The following is a 16,987-nucleotide window of genomic DNA, read 5'->3' as shown; positions in this document are numbered from 1 at the left end:
CTGTTCTCATGGGCAACAAGGTCCCTCTCTCTAGTGAATACTGAAGTATGTACTGAAGTAAAGTATTCATTTAGTGCCTCCCCCATCTCTTCAGACTCTAGGCACAAGTTCCCTCCACTTTCCCTAATCGGCCCTACTCTCGCTCTGATCATCCTCTTATTTCTCACATAAGTGTAGGACGCCTTGGGGTTTTCCCTAATCCTTCCCACCAGGGCATTTTCATGCCCCCTTCTCGCTCTCCGCAGTCCATTTTTGAGTTCCTTCCTGGCTACCTTGTAACCCTCTAGAGCCGAGTCAGATCCTTGCTTCCTCAACCTTACCTAAGCTTCCTTCTTCCTCTTGACTAGAAGCTCCACTTCTCTTGTCATCCAAGGCTCCTTCACCTTACCATTCCTTCCTCGTCTCAGTGGGACAAAACTATTCAGCACTCGCAGCAAATGCTCCTTAAACAATCCACATTACTGTTGTGCATTTCCCCAAGAACAATTTTTCCCACTTTATGCTCCTCAGCTCCTGTCTAATAGCAGTATGATTTCCCCTCCCCCAATTAAATACCTTCCCATACTGTGTGCTCCTATCCCTCTCCATGACTATGGTAAAGGTCAAGGATTTGTGGTCACTGTCACCGAAATGCTCTCCCACCGTGACATCTGACACCTGGTCTGGTTCGTAGCCGAGCACCTAGTCCAATATGGTCTCCCCCTACTTGGCCTATCTACATGTTGAGTCAGGAATCCTTCCTGTACTTTTCTGAAAACATCTAAACCCCGGAACATCTAACAACCATTCCTGCCCCTGTGAAATCCATGTCTCCGTAATGGCCACAACATTGTAGTTCCAAGTACTGATTCATGCTCTAAGTTCATCTCCCTTAGTCCTGACACTCCTTGCATTGAAACAGACACACTTTAACCCATTCCACTGAGTGCAACTTTGCCCTATTAACTGTCTATCCTTCCTCACAGATTTGCTGCATACTATTTTTGCCTGTTCAACAGCTACCCTATCCTCTGATCCATAGCTCTGGTTCCCATCTGCTGCCAAACTAGTTTAAACCCTCCCGAAGAGCTCCAGCAAACCTCCCACCCAGGATATTGGTGCCCCTCCAGTTTAGGTGCAATCCGTCCTTCATGTACAGGTCCCACCTTCCCCAGAAGTTATCCCAATGATCCACATATCTGAAGCCTTCCCTCCTGCACCAGCCCTGTAGCCACGTGTTCAGCTGCACTCGCTCTCTGTTCCTTGCCTCACTTGCACATGGCACCGGTAGCAGTCCTGAGATCACTACTCTGCTTGTCCTGCTCTTTAGCTTACAACCTAACTCGCTAAAATCACTTTTTAGATCCTCATCCCTTTTCTTAGCTATGTCGTTGGTGCCTATGTGCACCACGACTTCTGGTTGCTCCCCCTCCCGCTTAAGAATCCTGTAGACTCGATCCAAGACATCTCTGGCCCTGGCACCCGGGAGGCAACATACCTTCCAGGAGTCTCGATCGCGACCACAGAATCTCCTATCCATTCCCCGAAACATTGAGTCTCCTATCACTATTGCTTTTCGATTTTCCCCCCTTCCGTTCTGAGCCACAGAGCCAGACTCAGTGCCAGAGACCTAGCCGCTAGGGCCTTCCCCCGGTAGGTCATTCCCCCCCAACAGCATCCAAAATCGTATACTTGTTTTGAAGGGGAACGGCCACGAGGGATCCCTGCACTGTCTGCCTCTTCGTTTTCCTTCCCCTGACTGTAACCCAGCTACTCTTGTCCTGTATCTTGGGTATGGCTACCTCCCTGTAACTCTTCTCTATTACCCCCTCTGCCTCCCGGATGATCCAAAGTTCATCCAGCTCCAGCTTCAGTTCCCTAACACGGTCTCTGAGGAGCTAGAGTTGGGTACACTTCCCGCAGCTATAGTTAGCAGGGGCACCGGTGGTATCCCTCACCACCTACATCCTACAGGAGGAGGATGCAACTGCCCTAGCCTCCATCCCCTCTTACCTTACAGAATGTAGCTACCCTGTGGACCAACTGGAACTCCGCCCTCCGACTCTGCTCCCAGTCAGCTGCAATCTGTAAACTCCCGGCTCCCTTCTCGCTCTTTGAGGAAATTAAATGAACGGAGCGCCTTGCTCCCTCCTTACCTAACTCCCTCAGTCACCAAACTCTCACTATAGCACTCAAATGCACCCAAATTCAGCACTCCCTCAGTCACCAAACACTCACTATAGCACTCAAATGCACCCAAATTCAGCACTCCCTCAGTCACCAAACACTCACTATAGCACTCAAATGCACCCAAATTCAGCACTCCCTCAGTCACCAAACTCTCACTATAGCACTCAAATGCACCCAAATTCAGCACTCAGTGCAAACAAAGTCTGCACTGTAGCTGGCTCACCTTTATACTGTGACTCTAACCTCTGAAAACTGGCATAATCCAATTAACTAATTAACAAGCTCCAGCTGCAAGTTACTACAAGTAGAACCTTTGTTTAAAGCTGATTGAAAATTCACCTTCTTCTAAACCAAACAGCAACTTGAAGGTGAATGCTCCACTGTCTCTTGCCTAATCCCCAACCTTACCTGCCCCACCTTCTGTCCTCCCAGCCCTGTGTCTGTGGTGGGAGTGGACTATCTGAGGCCTGGTGCTGTAGGCCCCCTCCTGGGGTGAAGGCCCTGCTGCCTGCCTCTGTCCTCCCACCCCTCTGCCTGAGGTGGGAGTGGGAACATCCAGGGCTGCAGGTTCTGCCTTCTGTCCTCCCACCCCTCTGCCTGAGGTGGGAGTGGGAACATCCAGGGACCTTTTGCTGCAGGCCCCCTCCCACGGCGAAGGCCCTGTTGCCTGCCTCTGTCCTCCCACCCCTCTGCCTGAGGTGGTAGTGGGAACATCCAGGGGCCTTTTGCTGCAGGCCCCCTCCCGGGTGAAGGCCTGTTGCTTGCCTCTGTCCTCCCGCCCCTCTGCTTGAGGTGGGAGTGGGACCACCTAGGGCCTAGTGCCTTGCCCCACCCGGGGTGAAGACCCTGCTGCCTGCCTGTGTCCTCCCACTCCTCTGCCTGAGGTGGGAGTGGGACCACCTGGGGCTGCAACAAAATACTTTGTTTCGGGACCCTGCAGGGCTGAAGAGCGTCATCCTCCCGCCTTATTACCACCTGTGGCGCGTGGGGGGCAGTTTTGGACATTACCTTGGGCCCCTCCAGGGCTGAAGAACGCTGCCCCACTGCTCTGCAGCACATTCCCTTGAGGCACCTGTGCGTAAGGTGTCACGTCCCTACCTCCTTTCTCCATTAATTGTTTTACACACGGCCGGGTCGTACCAGGGGTGGGCATGGCCAGCACCTCTGGGGCATTCTCCACTCTGCCAGGGGCAGGGCGGCCAAGCACTTATGCGGGGGCGGCAGCCTCTCGACCTTCCGCTGCCTCTGCGGCCCCCACGCCCTTCGGCCTACTAATGCGGCGACTGGGGGTGAAGTGCTATGCCCACCCCACAATGACCATCGAGGCGTGCACCCGTGCGATGGCCGCGGTTGTTGGCCCATCGGCTATCGTAGCCGCCTCGCGGATGTACGGCAAGGCCGTGTTTTTCCTGCGGGCCGAGCAGGCGGTCCACCGGGCCCTGGAAAGGGGGCTCATGGTGGGCGGGACACACGTGGGTGTGGACCCGCTGGAGACCACCGCCGAGTATGTCGTTCTTTCAAACGTCCCGACCTACCTTCCCACTGAGCTCCTCCTGCCCCATCTCAACCTACTGGGGGAGGTCAGGTCTGGGGTCGCGCTGCTGACGCTCGGCCTTCGGGACCCCTCCCTCCGTCATGTATACTCCTTCCGGCGACAGGTTTTTATCTGCCTGACCCGGGAGGAGGTCACGGAGAGAGGTTTTGTGCTCTCCTACCAAGGGGAGGACCACAAGGTATTTTGGTTGGCGGACGGCATGCGGTGCCATGCCTGCAGAGGGCTGGGGCATATTCGCCGGAACTGCCCCACCCTAACCGCCGCCGCCAACACCACCTCCACGGAGGCTGCGGCTGGCACTGGCCCCCTCTCCTCTACCACCTCATCATCTGCCCAGCAGCCGCCCACCGATAATACCGCGGCTGCTGGCTGGGGGGAGAGGGAGCCTCCGTTAGACCAGAGGCAACCCGAAAAGGCTAAAAAGACGGCACGGCGGTTCGGAAAGGACCCATTCACTCCTTGGCCCCCATCACGGGTACTGACCTCTTGCCCGTTTCAATCAATTCCAAGGCCACAGCCTTACCTCGGGTTACCGCCGCCTCACACAACATGAGGGGCACGGAGAGACCACCACACGGGCTCCGGGGAGCGGTGGGGAGCCTGTGTTTGGCCCCGAGCTGGAGGCTGCACCGGCCTCGCCACGGCCCCAGGAACAGGACGATGCGGAGGGGGGCGATGCTGACGAGGGCCCTCCAGCGCTGGAGGTCCTGCAGCAAGATGGGACTGTCCCCCGCAGGCGTCACCTGTCTGAGCCGGAGGAGGTGGTGTGTCTCGCTGCCCCCTCCCCAGGCGAGCGGGGTTGGGTGTCTCCGGTGTTTATTCCCATCACCCTGACGCCCAGCCCCGTTAGAAAGAAAGCCAGGGCGGTCTCCAAGGCCGCCCAGGAGTCTGAGCTGCCGTCATCCCCCGAGCAGGGAGACCCGAGGTCATGTATACTCCTTCCAGCATCAGGCTTTCATCCGCCTGACCCGGGAGGAGGTCACGGAGGGAGATTTTGTGGTCTCCCACCAAGGGGAGGAACACAGTGTGTTCTGGTCAGCAGATGGCATGCGGTGCCATGCCTGCAGAGGGCTGTGGCATCTCCGCCGCAACTGCCCCACCCTGACAGCCGCCGTGGCTGGCACTGCCCCCCTCTCCTCCTCCTCGTCTACCCAGCAGCCGGTCCCCGATAACACCACGGCTGCTGGCGGGGGGGAGGGGGGGGGGGGGGAGGGAGCCTCCGCTGGAACAGCGGAAGGCACGGTGGTTAGACCGCGCCATCCAAGACCTAGGCCCAGTCCCGGCCGCTGTCCCCACGCCTGTCCAGACCAGCTCAGCGGCCGCAGCCTCGTCTCGGGGCGCCGCTTCCCTTGAACAACCGGAGGGGCCCGGGGAGACCACCAACCGGGCTCCAGAGGGAGGCGGGGATCCTGTGCCCGACCCCGAGCTGGTTGGCATTTTATTGTCACCTCCAGTCTCCGCTGCCCCGCAACAACCTCATGTGCCCAGAGAGACCACCGACCGGGCTCCAGGGGGCGGCGGTGACATTGTGTATGGTCCCGACCTCCTCGCAATTCCAGGGGCCGGGCGACATGGGGGAGGGAGACGCTGCCGAGGGCTCTCCAGATATAGAGGCCGTGCAGCAGGGCGATCCCGAGCCACCCTTTCCCCGCAAGCGCCGTCTGTCCGGGCAGGAGGGAGGGGTGGATCTTGCTGCCCCCCCCCCTGGGTGAGGGGGGGGGTGGGTGTCTCCAGTGTTCATCCCCATCCCCCTAACACCCGGTCCCATGCAGAGATGTAAGAGAAGCAAGGCCAGGGAGGAGGCCCCGAACCATTTGAGCTGCTGTCGTCCCCCGAGCAGGGAGGCCTGGGGTCGGGCGGAGACGAGACCCCCGAGGGCTCGTTCCGCCCGGTGTAGTTTTACTCCCCGGTCGCCTCCTTTTGTTTGTCGCCGGGGGCCGGCGGCAGCCACCAGAACCTGTATATATTCGGGTCGTGGGCGGGCAACGGCGTGGAAGGCTCCCCGCTCACCACAACCGTGCAGACGATGCCAGGGTTCCCAGGTTCCATCCCGGAGCTGTTCCCGGGTCTCTCCGAGGGCCCAGCGTCGACGGTGGAGGCGGGGTCAGAGCAGCCGCCTCCCACGGACCCTGAATCGCGGGGGGAGCCTGCGAAGGACCTGCCTGAGGACGATCCTGGGGGTGGGATCGACTCGGGCCTAGGGCTAGCCGGTGGGCCCGTGTTGCCCGCCACACTCCATGTGGCGGGGGACTCGGGCTCAGGTGGTGACCGCTCGGAGGAGGAAGGCTGCTCGGTGACGGGTGAGGAGGAGGATTTAGACACTCTGCAGCGAGGCAGAGGGCACCCTCGCACCCGCCACCGAGTCTCCCCTCATCTCCTCGGGAGAACTCCGAGCATTTTTGAATAAACATCGTGGTCACCAGGACTGTGTGCGTCTGGCCCTGGACAGCTGGGGAAATCTGGGGCTGCTCCTTGAGTCCACCCGCGTCTATTCCAGAGAGGCTCGTGATTTCGATCAGGACCAGGGGGCGCAGTGCCGAGCTGTTCTGTTCCTTGCAGGGCTCCTGAGGGTGTGGAGGGGGCGTTGAACCTCCACTCACTCTGTGCACTGAGGTGATTGGCGATGGATACATACTACTACTGACATGGAGGTAACCATAGCCAGCCTCAACATCAACGGCAGCAAGGACGCACATCGCCGTTTCCAGTTCTTCTCTATCCTTCGGGACGGAAGGTGTGCTTCCTGCAGGAAACCCATGCCACTCCGGGTGATGAAGCTCAGTGGACCCTGGAGTGGCCAGGAGGAGTCTTCATGAGTCACCTGGCCCCACATTCGGGCGGGGTGGCTACCTTGTTGGCTCCACATTTTCAGCCGGAGATCTTGGGGGTCAAGGAGCCAGTGCCAGGCCGTCTGTTGCACTTAGCAGTCTGCGACGGGGATGTGGTGCTTCACTTTGTGAATGTCTACACTCCCCTGGCCGGGCCGCAGTAGGCGACTTTCTACGAAAAAGTGTCCACTCTTCTAGGCACCATCCCGGTGGGCGAGTGCATCGTCCTGGGAGGGGATTTTAATTGCACCCTCCAGGACAAGGGCCGTCGTGGAGTCCAGCGCAGCTCGCCAGCGGTGGTGAAGTTGCGGGACCTGGTTAGGTCCTTCAACTTGGTGGACGTCTGGGCGGACTCTCCATCCTAAATTGCGGGTGTACACCTTTGTGCGCCCTCCGTCCAGAGCGTCCAGAATCGACCGTCTTTATATTTCCAAGACGTACTTGCCCAGCGTTCCGACGGCCTCTGTGGAGCAGGTGTTTCGCCATTTCTGGGCCGGCTGGAGAAGGAAGTGGGGTGGCTTCCCCTCCTTGAGGCTATGGTGGGACATGGGCAAGACTCACGTCCACGCCTTCTGTCAGGGGTACACAAAGGGGTCTACGGTGGGGCGGAACTCCACGATCGCCAAATTGGCTGAGGAACTCTTCGATCTGGAGTCACATCTTGCTCTGCCCGATGAGGACCCGGCCCTGGGGCGGGTGTACAGAGAGAAGGGCGCGCTGCGGGACCGGCAACTTGTCGGGTCCCGTGGCGCGTACGTGCGGTCGCAGATCCGTCTCCTGACGGACATGGACCGTGGCTCCCCCTTCTTCTACTCGCTGGAAAGAGGACGCAGGGCCCGTCGGCAGATTTCTACACTGCTGGCCGCTGCTACGCTACGGGTCCCTCGTCTCGGATCCAGATGGGGTCAGGACCCTGATTAGGGAATTTTATTCCTACCTCTTCTCTCCGGATCCGTCCAGCGAGGATGCTTGCAGAGTTCTGTGGGAGGACCTGCCGCAGGTCGGCCCGGAGGGCGTTGGGAGGCTCGATCAAATCATCAACCTCCAAGAGCTGACCGGCGCCCTGGACAGCTTGTCATGGGGCAAAACCCCAGGGCTGGATGGGCTGACCGTGGAGTTCTTCAGGACGTACTGGGACGTCCTGGGGAGCGACTATGCGGGGGTCCTGCGGGAATGTATTGCGACCGAGGAGATGCCCCAAGAAGGGGGATCTCCGCCTGCTTAAAAACTGGCGACCGGTCTCCCTCTTCAGCACGGTCTACAAAATCTTTGCCAAGGTGATGTCTTTACACCTTGGCCCCGTGCTGGACCACATGATTCACCCTGACCAGTCCTACACAGTCCCGGACCGAACCATTTACAATAACATCCATTTGTTCCGGGACGTTATTCATTTTACCCAAAGGACTGGTATGTTGAGCACCTTCCTGTCTCTTGACCAGGAGAAGGCTTTCGACAGGGTGGGGCACGAGCATTTGCTCGGGACTCTGCAAGCTTTCGGATTCGGGACGCACTTCGTCGCCCGGATTCAATTACTGTACGCCGCCTCAGAGTATCTGATTAAGGTGAACGGGTCCCTGACGGCACCTCTTCGCTTTGGGGGAGGGGTGCGTCAGGGCTGCCCCTTGTCCGGCCAACTTTATTCTGTGTGCGTGGAGCCTTTCCTGTGCCTCCTGCGGAGGAGGTTGTCGGGGCTGGTTCTGCGCGAGCCGGACATAGCGGTGGTCCTCGCGGCTTACGCAGATGACGTGCTCCTCATGTTCACTGACCCCGGTGACCTATGGAGGATGCGAGAGTGCCAGGCTGTGTACTCCGCCGCGTCCTCTGCTAGGATCATCTGGGCTAAATGTTCCGGACTCCTGGTCGGTCCGTGGCAGATGGACCCCCTCCTGGAGGAGCTCAGGCCCTTTAGCTGGAGTCGGACCAACATCCTCTACTTGGGAGTCCATCTTTGCCCGCAGAGGAAGCCTGGCCGGCGAACTGGCAGGAGCTGGAGACCAAGGTCACCACTTGCCTGGGATGCTGGACAGGACTGCTCCGAGTGCTGTCCCACAGGGGTCGAGTTCTCGTCATAAACCAGCTGATCGCCTTTATGCTGTGGTATCGGCTGGTCACTTTGACCCCTCCCCCTGACTTTGTCACACACATCCAGAGAACCCTGCTTCGGTTCTTCTGGGACAAAGGATTGCACTGGGTCGCTGCGGAGGTCTAGAGTCTCCCGATTGCGGAGGGCGGTTTGACGCCCTTCGGACCCAGATTGCGACTTTCCGCCTTCAGACTCTGCAGCGATACCTGTACGTTGAGCCTCCTCCATGATGGTGTGCCCTGGCGACGTATTTCTTCCGCCAGGTGCACGGCCTGAACTACGACGTGCAGCTCTTGTTCGTTGACCGGAATGGTCTTCGGAACTCTTTGTTGGCGCTGCCCGTCTTGTACCAAGACCTTCTCAAAGTCTGGAACACAGTCGCCACGCGCCGCAGCTCTCCCCCGTCAGGAGTAGTGGCTGTCGTAAGGGAGCCGCTGCTCAGGAATCCGCACCTCCGCCAATATCCATTCAGGTGGCTGGCGGAGCAGAGGGCTCTGGATGCTGGGGTGACCACCATCGGGGATGTGCTGGGTGGCAGAGAGGCGGGCTGGATGGCACCCTACGAGCTAGCCAGACGCGGAGCGGTGTCTGTCCGGTGCGCGGCCAATGCTATCCAAGGCCTCAAAACGGTCGTGCTCGGCCCCGTGGGCACACTTGGACTTGAGACGGCGCGGTTGTGCGGTGGTACCCCGTCTGAGCGGACCCCTGCTCGGACGGAATTCCACGTTGGTCCCAAACCCCCGAAACCCCACAGCCCCAGCCGCCTCGCAGAAATACCCTTCGTTCCCTTTCACACTGCATGGAGGGGTTTCCTATACGGCCTGCTGTTGCACACTTTCCACCTCCTTGCCCTCGCCCGCCGCCCAGACACGCCCTGGCGTGCCTCGTTGCCATCCTGCGGCGGAGGTCCCCACTGAAGGTCCCTCTACGGAGGTGTCCTCCCCATAAAACTCGGGGACCTGGGGTGGAAGGTGCTGCGCATGGCAGTGCCGTGCAACTATCGTTTGAATCACTTCCCGGCTCTGCCAGAGACCTGCCACTTTTGTGGCCTGGTGGAGACCGTGGAGCACGTTTATGTTGCCTGTCCTCGGCTGCACCCCCTTTTTGGTTTCTTGACAACGTTGTTGTTGAGGTTTTCTTTGCACTTCAGCCCCGCGCTCCTGATCTACGGGCATCCGGTGCGGAGAGGGGCGGGGTAGGCGGAGGACCTCCTCGTGAACCTGCTCCTGGGCCTGGCCAAACTTGCCATTTATAGGTCCAGGCAGAGGGCGACCCAGGGGGTCGTCCAGCCTGTCTGCCCTTCTTCCGCGGCCTCGTTTGCGGCCGGGTGTCACTGGAGAGGGAGCATGCGAGGCCTTCCGTGCTCGGTGGGCACCGCAGGGGCTGGATTGCCTTATCAACCCCGATTTTCACACTTTATTTTAACGGGTTTGTGATAAGTTTTTGTTTCCTTTCTCGTTCCTTTTGGGCTGTGCTCCACTCATTGTTTTGGGGCACTCCCCTCTTTTGGTTTAACCATCAGTTCCTTTATGTTCTTTTACTTGGTTTTCACACCCAGCATCACGCCAGTGTCAGTAGCGGATGCTGGCCTAATCCTGCACGTGTAGATAAACGTGCAGGTCATAAACTCACAAAAAACACTGAAAAAACAAAAAAATAAAAAAAGGCAAAAAAGCATATACAAAAATATTTCCTTATTTGTTAAATTAGAGTAGTCAAGCCGTATAAAAGGTCTAAACCAAACAGCAACTTTTAAGTTAATTAACTAAATGAAAGAAAGACTAGACTTTAGATAAAAATTAACCCTCAATATCCCTCAGTCACCAAACTCTCACTATCCCACTCAAATGCACCCAAATTCAGCACTCAGTGTACCTACCTCCGGGATCACCCACAATAATACTCGGCGCGAAAGCCACTCCTTTACTTACCAACACCACTACCCCCGCCCCCCCCCATATCCATACCTGAATGAAACACCAGCCCCACCCACTCTTTCCTCAATCTTGCCTGGTCCGCCACCATCTCTCGCATGAACACCACAACTGCCTTCAAACTCTTTCAGTGAGCAAAAACACAGGGCCTCTTTATTGGCCCTTTCAATCCCAGAACATTCCAAGAGGTCAGCCTGATCGGAGGGCTCCAGCCAGACCATCCAGCATCAACCTAGGCACCAGAAACGACAACGGTCAACCCAGCCTTGTGGACCCTGCAAAGTCCTACTTTCTAACATCTGGGGGCTTTTGCCAAAATTGGGAGAGATGTCCAACAGACTATTGAAGCATACCGTACAATGTCTCAGACACCACCATCACCATTCTAGGGTTTGTCCTGGTCCACCGGCAAGACAGACCCAGAAGACATGGCACAGTGGTATACAATCAGGAGGGAGCTGCCCTGGGAGTTCTCAACATCGACTCTGGACCTCAAAGTCTCATTGCACCGGGTTCAAACATGGACAAGGCAACCTCATGCTGATTACCACATACCTTCCCTCCTCAGCTGATGAATCAGCACTCCTCCCTGCTGAACACTACTTGCGGGAAGCATTGAAGGTGGCAAGGATACATAATATACCCTGGGTAGGGGGACTTCAATGTCCATCACCAAGAGTGTGTTGATGGTACCACCACAGACCGAGCTGGTTGGGTCCTAAAGGACATAGCTGCTAGACTGGGACTGCTGTAGGTGGTGAGGGAAGCAACAAGGGGGACAAACATACTCAACCGCATCAACCTGCCTGCTGCAGATGCATCAATCCATGACGGTATCAAAAAAGACCCAGATAGATCACTTCTGATTGATGATGGTTGCAAATGTCTTGTACATACCTTTGCATTTGTGCTGGACTCCACCTTCATTAAGAATAGAATAATTATTAATCCTCCTTAGGTGTATAATAGTTAGTTGTTTAATTGTCCATCGCCATCACCATTCACAACTGGATGTGGCAGAACTGCAGAACATTGATCATGGGATCACTTAGCTCTGTCTACAGCATGTTGCTTCCGCCGTTTATCATGTGTATGGTCCCTTGCCGGAGCTTCACTCAGTTGGCACTGCATTTTTAGATACTCCTGGCCTACTCTTTCACACTCCTCACTGAACCTGGGTTAATCCCCTGGCTTGATGATAATGGTAGAATTGAGAGATATGCTGGGCCATGAGGTTACAATTTCTGGTTGAATACGATTCTGCTGCTGCTGATGGTCCACAGCACCTCATGAATGTTCAGCTTCTTTAAAAAAAAACTATATTGAGGTTTTATATTTTAACAAACAATGCAATAAAACCACAAATATTATACCTCAAGCTCCACACACATGAATACAGGGAGAAGCAGAAGAACAGGGGTATAACTAGCTCAATACAATTAGTAGACATAACCTGATGCCTCTATAAGCCCAATCAATGTACAAGGGAGAAGCTGGACAAGATGAAAACATGGTAAAATGGCGCACACCCTCCCACGTAGCAATTGCCATGAGGGTTGAGGATAGGTTTAACCGCCATCTTCAGACGCGCACCAATATATATCTTCCTCCGCTCTAGAAGCGCCGGAGGCACCAAATGATACACCACAACCTCCTCTTCTATGATACCAGACCCATCTGCACCCATGCAGGAATCAATCATGGATTATTTATACCCATTCCTAAACAATAAGGAAACATACAACAAAAAGCATGAGAACATCAGCTCTCGAAGGATTTTGCATATGCACCACACAATGCAAATCAGGCCCAGCACAGAACCAACATCATTCCACATATTTATGCAGAGAGGTCCAGCAGTAACATGTTTGGATTATGATCAACACCTCCCAAGAAAACAAAAAGGAAGAAGTAGAACTAGAGTAGGTCACAGGGTAACAAAAGATCAGGACCCCATCCTGGGCCTGTATTCCCCCAGCGCACGCACATCACCCAGTAATGAAGAAAAGAACAAGCTGCTCATTCAAGCAAGAAAACGTCCCGACCATTAGGGGAGCAACAGGATATCAATCAAAGAACAGGACTCTGCTCAACTCCAGGTCCCTGAGCACAGAAGGAGCAAACTCCAGCCTCTCAGGATGTCCCTAATGAATGCCTTTGAGAAGGACCATCCCAAGCTCCAGGGAGCAACAGGGTACCAACCACACCACTGAACCTGGCCTAGCTCAGTACATTCTGACACACAAAAATCAATACCCCCAGCACACCCCAAAACCTACACCCCAGCCAATCGTGCATCTCACCAACAACACCCAGGGCAGTGCATCACCCCCATCTACATTAAAGAAAAAAAGGGTTACGCTATCCCCAGCTGAGGAGATCCCATCACCAAAGAGAATTGTCAAGACATTGGGTGCCCAGGGAAGGTGGGCTGAATCCCCACTCTCCAGTACAATAAGGGGAACCTCCCTTAGGATACCGGACCAGGATTTATAACCACGCTCACTCAGATGAAGAGGGGGGAAAAAGCATAAGGGAAGAATGCCTGAGCTGATCTAAGAATATTAACCAACTACCCACACTACACGGTATCACAATAAGGATATTAAGAGAAATGACAGCGTTGTCTCAACAGAGACACAAACATTGCTTCCACATGGAAAACCTAACCACAACAAGGACGACATTCAGGAAACCACCATCTAAGACCGCTTGGAGGAGGGCGCCTAACTTCCCATCAAACCTACCCCAAACGAGGGAAGGGCTCCAACAACATAGAGGCATGGCAAACAGTCTCTCTCTTCAACAAATCAGTTAATGATTGACCAAACCCACTTTGGTGTGCACAGCTATTCAATTTCTAATAACTCTGAAGAAAAAAAGACTCCCAAAAAAGGTCTCCACTTTCAAGAAGTCAGAAGGAACCCACTCTTCCCCAGGATATCTAATCTGCCAGGTCAGCGAAGGAGACTAGCACGGATTCTTTAAATTCAAAATAACAAAAAGCAAAATAAAAACCCGATACAGTTAGCTCTAACTGGTGGGCTGTCTTCAACCTCATTGAGGATTTAACTAACTCTACCAATCAACTCCACACCAACCAAACACCCATCACCCTGCCGTGGGTCCACTTCTCTTCATTATACACGATAAGGGGTGTCCAAAAAGAATTCCCTTCCCATAGCTACAAGGATTACAACACAGTAAAAGGAGTAACACAGATCACATTTCACATAATCAATATGGCTTTTGCTAGAACAGGACGATACCAGCACGGTAGCACAGTGGGCAGCACTGTTGCTGCACAGCTACAGGGTCCCAGTTTCGATTCCCAGCTTGGGTCACTGTCTGTGCAGAGTCTGCACATTCTCCCGGTGTATACGTGGGTTTCCTCTGGGTGCTCCGGTTTCCTCCCACAATCCCGAAAGACGTGCTGTTAGGTGAATTGCATATTCTAAATTCTCCCTCTGTGTACCCCGACAGGCGGCGGAATGTGGCGACGAGGGGCTTTTCACAGTAATTTCATTGTGGTGTTAATGTAAGCCTACTTGTGACAATACAGATTATTATTATTATTATTATTAATAAATGATCTGTTTGAGCTGCTCGCAGTAAATACTTCACTGTACCTCGGTACACGTGACAATAAGCAAATCCAATAAACAAATCCAATCCAAATGTGCACCAGGATAAAATAAAGGGTTAAGAAAACACAAGTCGTTCCCGCGCTCACATCACGTGAGCCCTCAAATATTTAGTTTTGAGATGCCAAATCAGTTCGAAATCTGTCCTATTTACTAATTGGTAGGTTCACACACAAGACAGAGGGTGTCCTTGATGTGAAGACAGAACTTTGTCTCCACAAGGACTATTCCGTGATCACTCCTACCAAAAGTGTCATGAATCGGTGAATTGCTGAGATTTAGGTTAAGTTGGCTATTCCCACGTGTTAGTTCTCCAATCATCTGGCGTAGGTCCAGTCTGGTAGTTATGCCCTTCAGGACGTGGCCAGCTCAGTCAGTAGTGGTGCTACTTCGTGATGTATCCCTGCCAAAGTACATTCTGAGTCCTTGTTATCCTCTTCTTCCAATTGGCCTTCAATATGGAAAAGAAGTAATTCATCATGGTGGCAGTGTTTATCATTGGGGTCTCATAGAGCCAGGGACCTGGATTCAATTCCGACCTCGGGTGGCTGTCTGTGTGGAATTTACACTTTCTCACAATGTCTGCATGGATTTCCTCCGGGTGCTCCGGTTTCCTCCCACAGTACAATGATGCGCACGTTAGGTGGATTGACCATGCTAAATTGCCCCTTAGTGTCAAAAGGTTAGGTGGGATTAAGGGCCTAGGTAGGGTGCTCTCTCAGAGGGTCGATGCAAACCCGATAGGCCGAATGCCCTCCATCTGCATTGTAGGGATTCTATGATTCTATCAGCTGAATGAGGGCAGTAGGTGGTAATCAGAAGAAAGTATCTTTGCCCAAGCTTGACCTAATGCCTTAAGATTTCAGCAGGTGTGGCATCAATGTTGTCTAATCCCTGGGTCACTCCATCACAATAGTACACCACTGTGCTACCACTGCTGGTGGACATGTCCTGAGAGTGGGAGTTTTTTTTTACATTCATTTACGAGATGTGGGAGTCGCTGGTTAGGGCAGCAATTACTGCCCATCCCTAGTTACCCTTCAAAAGGTAGTGGTGAGTTGCCTTCCTGAACCACTGCAATCCTTCTGGTGTGGGTACACCCCCTGTACTGTTAGGGAGGGAGTTCCAGCATGTTGCCCCAGCAACAATGAAGGAACGGCGATATATTTCCAAGTCAGGGTGGTGAGTAACTTGGAGAGGATCTTCCAGGTGGTAGAGGTATCTGCTGCTCTTGTCCTTCTAGATGGTAGTGGTCGTGGGTTTGAAAGGTGCTGCCTAAGTAACCTTGGTGAGGTCCTGCATTGCATCTTGTAGATGGTAAACATGGCTTCCACTGATCGTTGGTGGGGGAGGGATTGAATGTTTGTGGAAGGGGCAGCAATCAAGCGGGCTGCTTTGTCCTGCATGGTGTTGAGCTTCTTGAGTGTTGTTGGAGCTACACTCATCCAGGCAAGTGGATAATATTCCATTATACTCCTGACTTGTGCCTTGTAGATGGTGGCCAGGCTTTGGGGGGTCACGAGATGAGTTACTGCCGTGGTAGCCACAGTATTAATGTGGCTAGTCCAGTTCAGTTTCTGATCAATGGTAACACCCAGGATGTTGATTGTGGGGGGTTCAGCAATGATAATTCTAGTGAGGCATGTCAAGGGGCAATGGTTAGATCCTCTCTTGTAGGAGAAGGTCGTTGCCTGGCACTTGGGTGGCATGAACGTAACTAGGCATAGCCTCAAAATAAGGGGAAGCAGATTTCGGACTGAGTTGAGGAGGAACCTCTTCACCCAAAGGGACGTGACTCTGGAATTCCCTGCCCAGTGAAGCAGCTGAGGCTTTCTCTTTAAATGCTCTTAAGGCAGGCGGCATGGTGGCGCAGTGGTTAGCACTGCTGCCTCACGGCCCTGAGGACCCAGGTTTGATCCCGGCCCCAGGTCACTGTCCCTGTGGAGTTTGCACATTCTCCCCGTGTCTGCGTGGGTCTCACCCCAACACAAAGTTGTGCAGGGTCGGTGGATTGGCCATGCTAAATTGCCCCTTAATTGGAAAAAAAAAATTAGATACATTAAATTTATATTTAAAAATAAATAAACGTTTTTAAGGCAAAGATAGATTGATTTTGAATGGGCAGGTTTAGCTCAGTGGGCTAGACAGCTGGTTTGTAATTCAGAACCAGGCCAGCAGCGCGGGTTCAATTCCCGTACCAGCTTACCTGAACAGGCGCCAGAATGTGAGGAATAGGGGCTTTTCACAGTAACTTCATACTTGTGACAACAAAAAGATGATTCTTATTATTGAACAGTAAAGGAATAAACGGTTATGTTGAGTGGGTGGGCCAGAAAAAGATCAGCCATGATCTTATTGCATGGCGGAGCGGGCTCGAGGGGCCAGATGCCCTACTGCTGCTCCTAGTCTTTATGAAATCTTACAACACCAGGTTAAAGTCCAACAGGTTTGTTTCGATATCACTAGCTTTCGGAGCGCTGCTCCTTCCTCAGGTGAATGATCTCCACATCATGCCTAGTCTTTATGTAAATCATCCGGCAATAAATTTTAAAACCAAAAAAAATTAACGAAATGCTGGGTGCCAACTGATGACCATCTCTTACTTTACTTTACCATTGTGGGGCCTCATTTGACTGCATGCCACGCCCATGATGAGCTGCTGCAGAGAGAGCGCTCGGGAATACTACTCCGCCGCCGACCCGCCGCACTGTCAGCGGAGCTTCTGTTGCGCCGGCGGTGACGTCGCCCGGAGGGGCGGGGCCGAGCGCGTT

At 54.0% G+C, this 16,987-nt stretch overlaps 1 long non-coding RNA gene across 1 annotated transcript in view; it reads right to left on the bottom strand.

Moving 5' to 3' along the window:
* LOC140430454 (uncharacterized) overlaps positions 1-16,982 on the bottom strand; it is a 43,033-nt gene extending 26,051 nt beyond the window's left edge. The window contains exon 1 of the long non-coding RNA XR_011949425.1: positions 16,830-16,982. This is a non-coding gene — a long non-coding RNA (uncharacterized lncRNA). The remainder of the gene's footprint in view (positions 1-16,829) is intronic.
* Between the last annotated feature and the right edge of the window lie 5 nt (positions 16,983-16,987).

This window comes from Scyliorhinus torazame, chromosome 10, assembly GCF_047496885.1.
Source record: "Scyliorhinus torazame isolate Kashiwa2021f chromosome 10, sScyTor2.1, whole genome shotgun sequence".
Classification (NCBI taxonomy): domain Eukaryota; kingdom Metazoa; phylum Chordata; class Chondrichthyes; order Carcharhiniformes; family Scyliorhinidae; genus Scyliorhinus; species Scyliorhinus torazame.
This window is presented reverse-complemented; position numbering and strand designations above follow the sequence as displayed.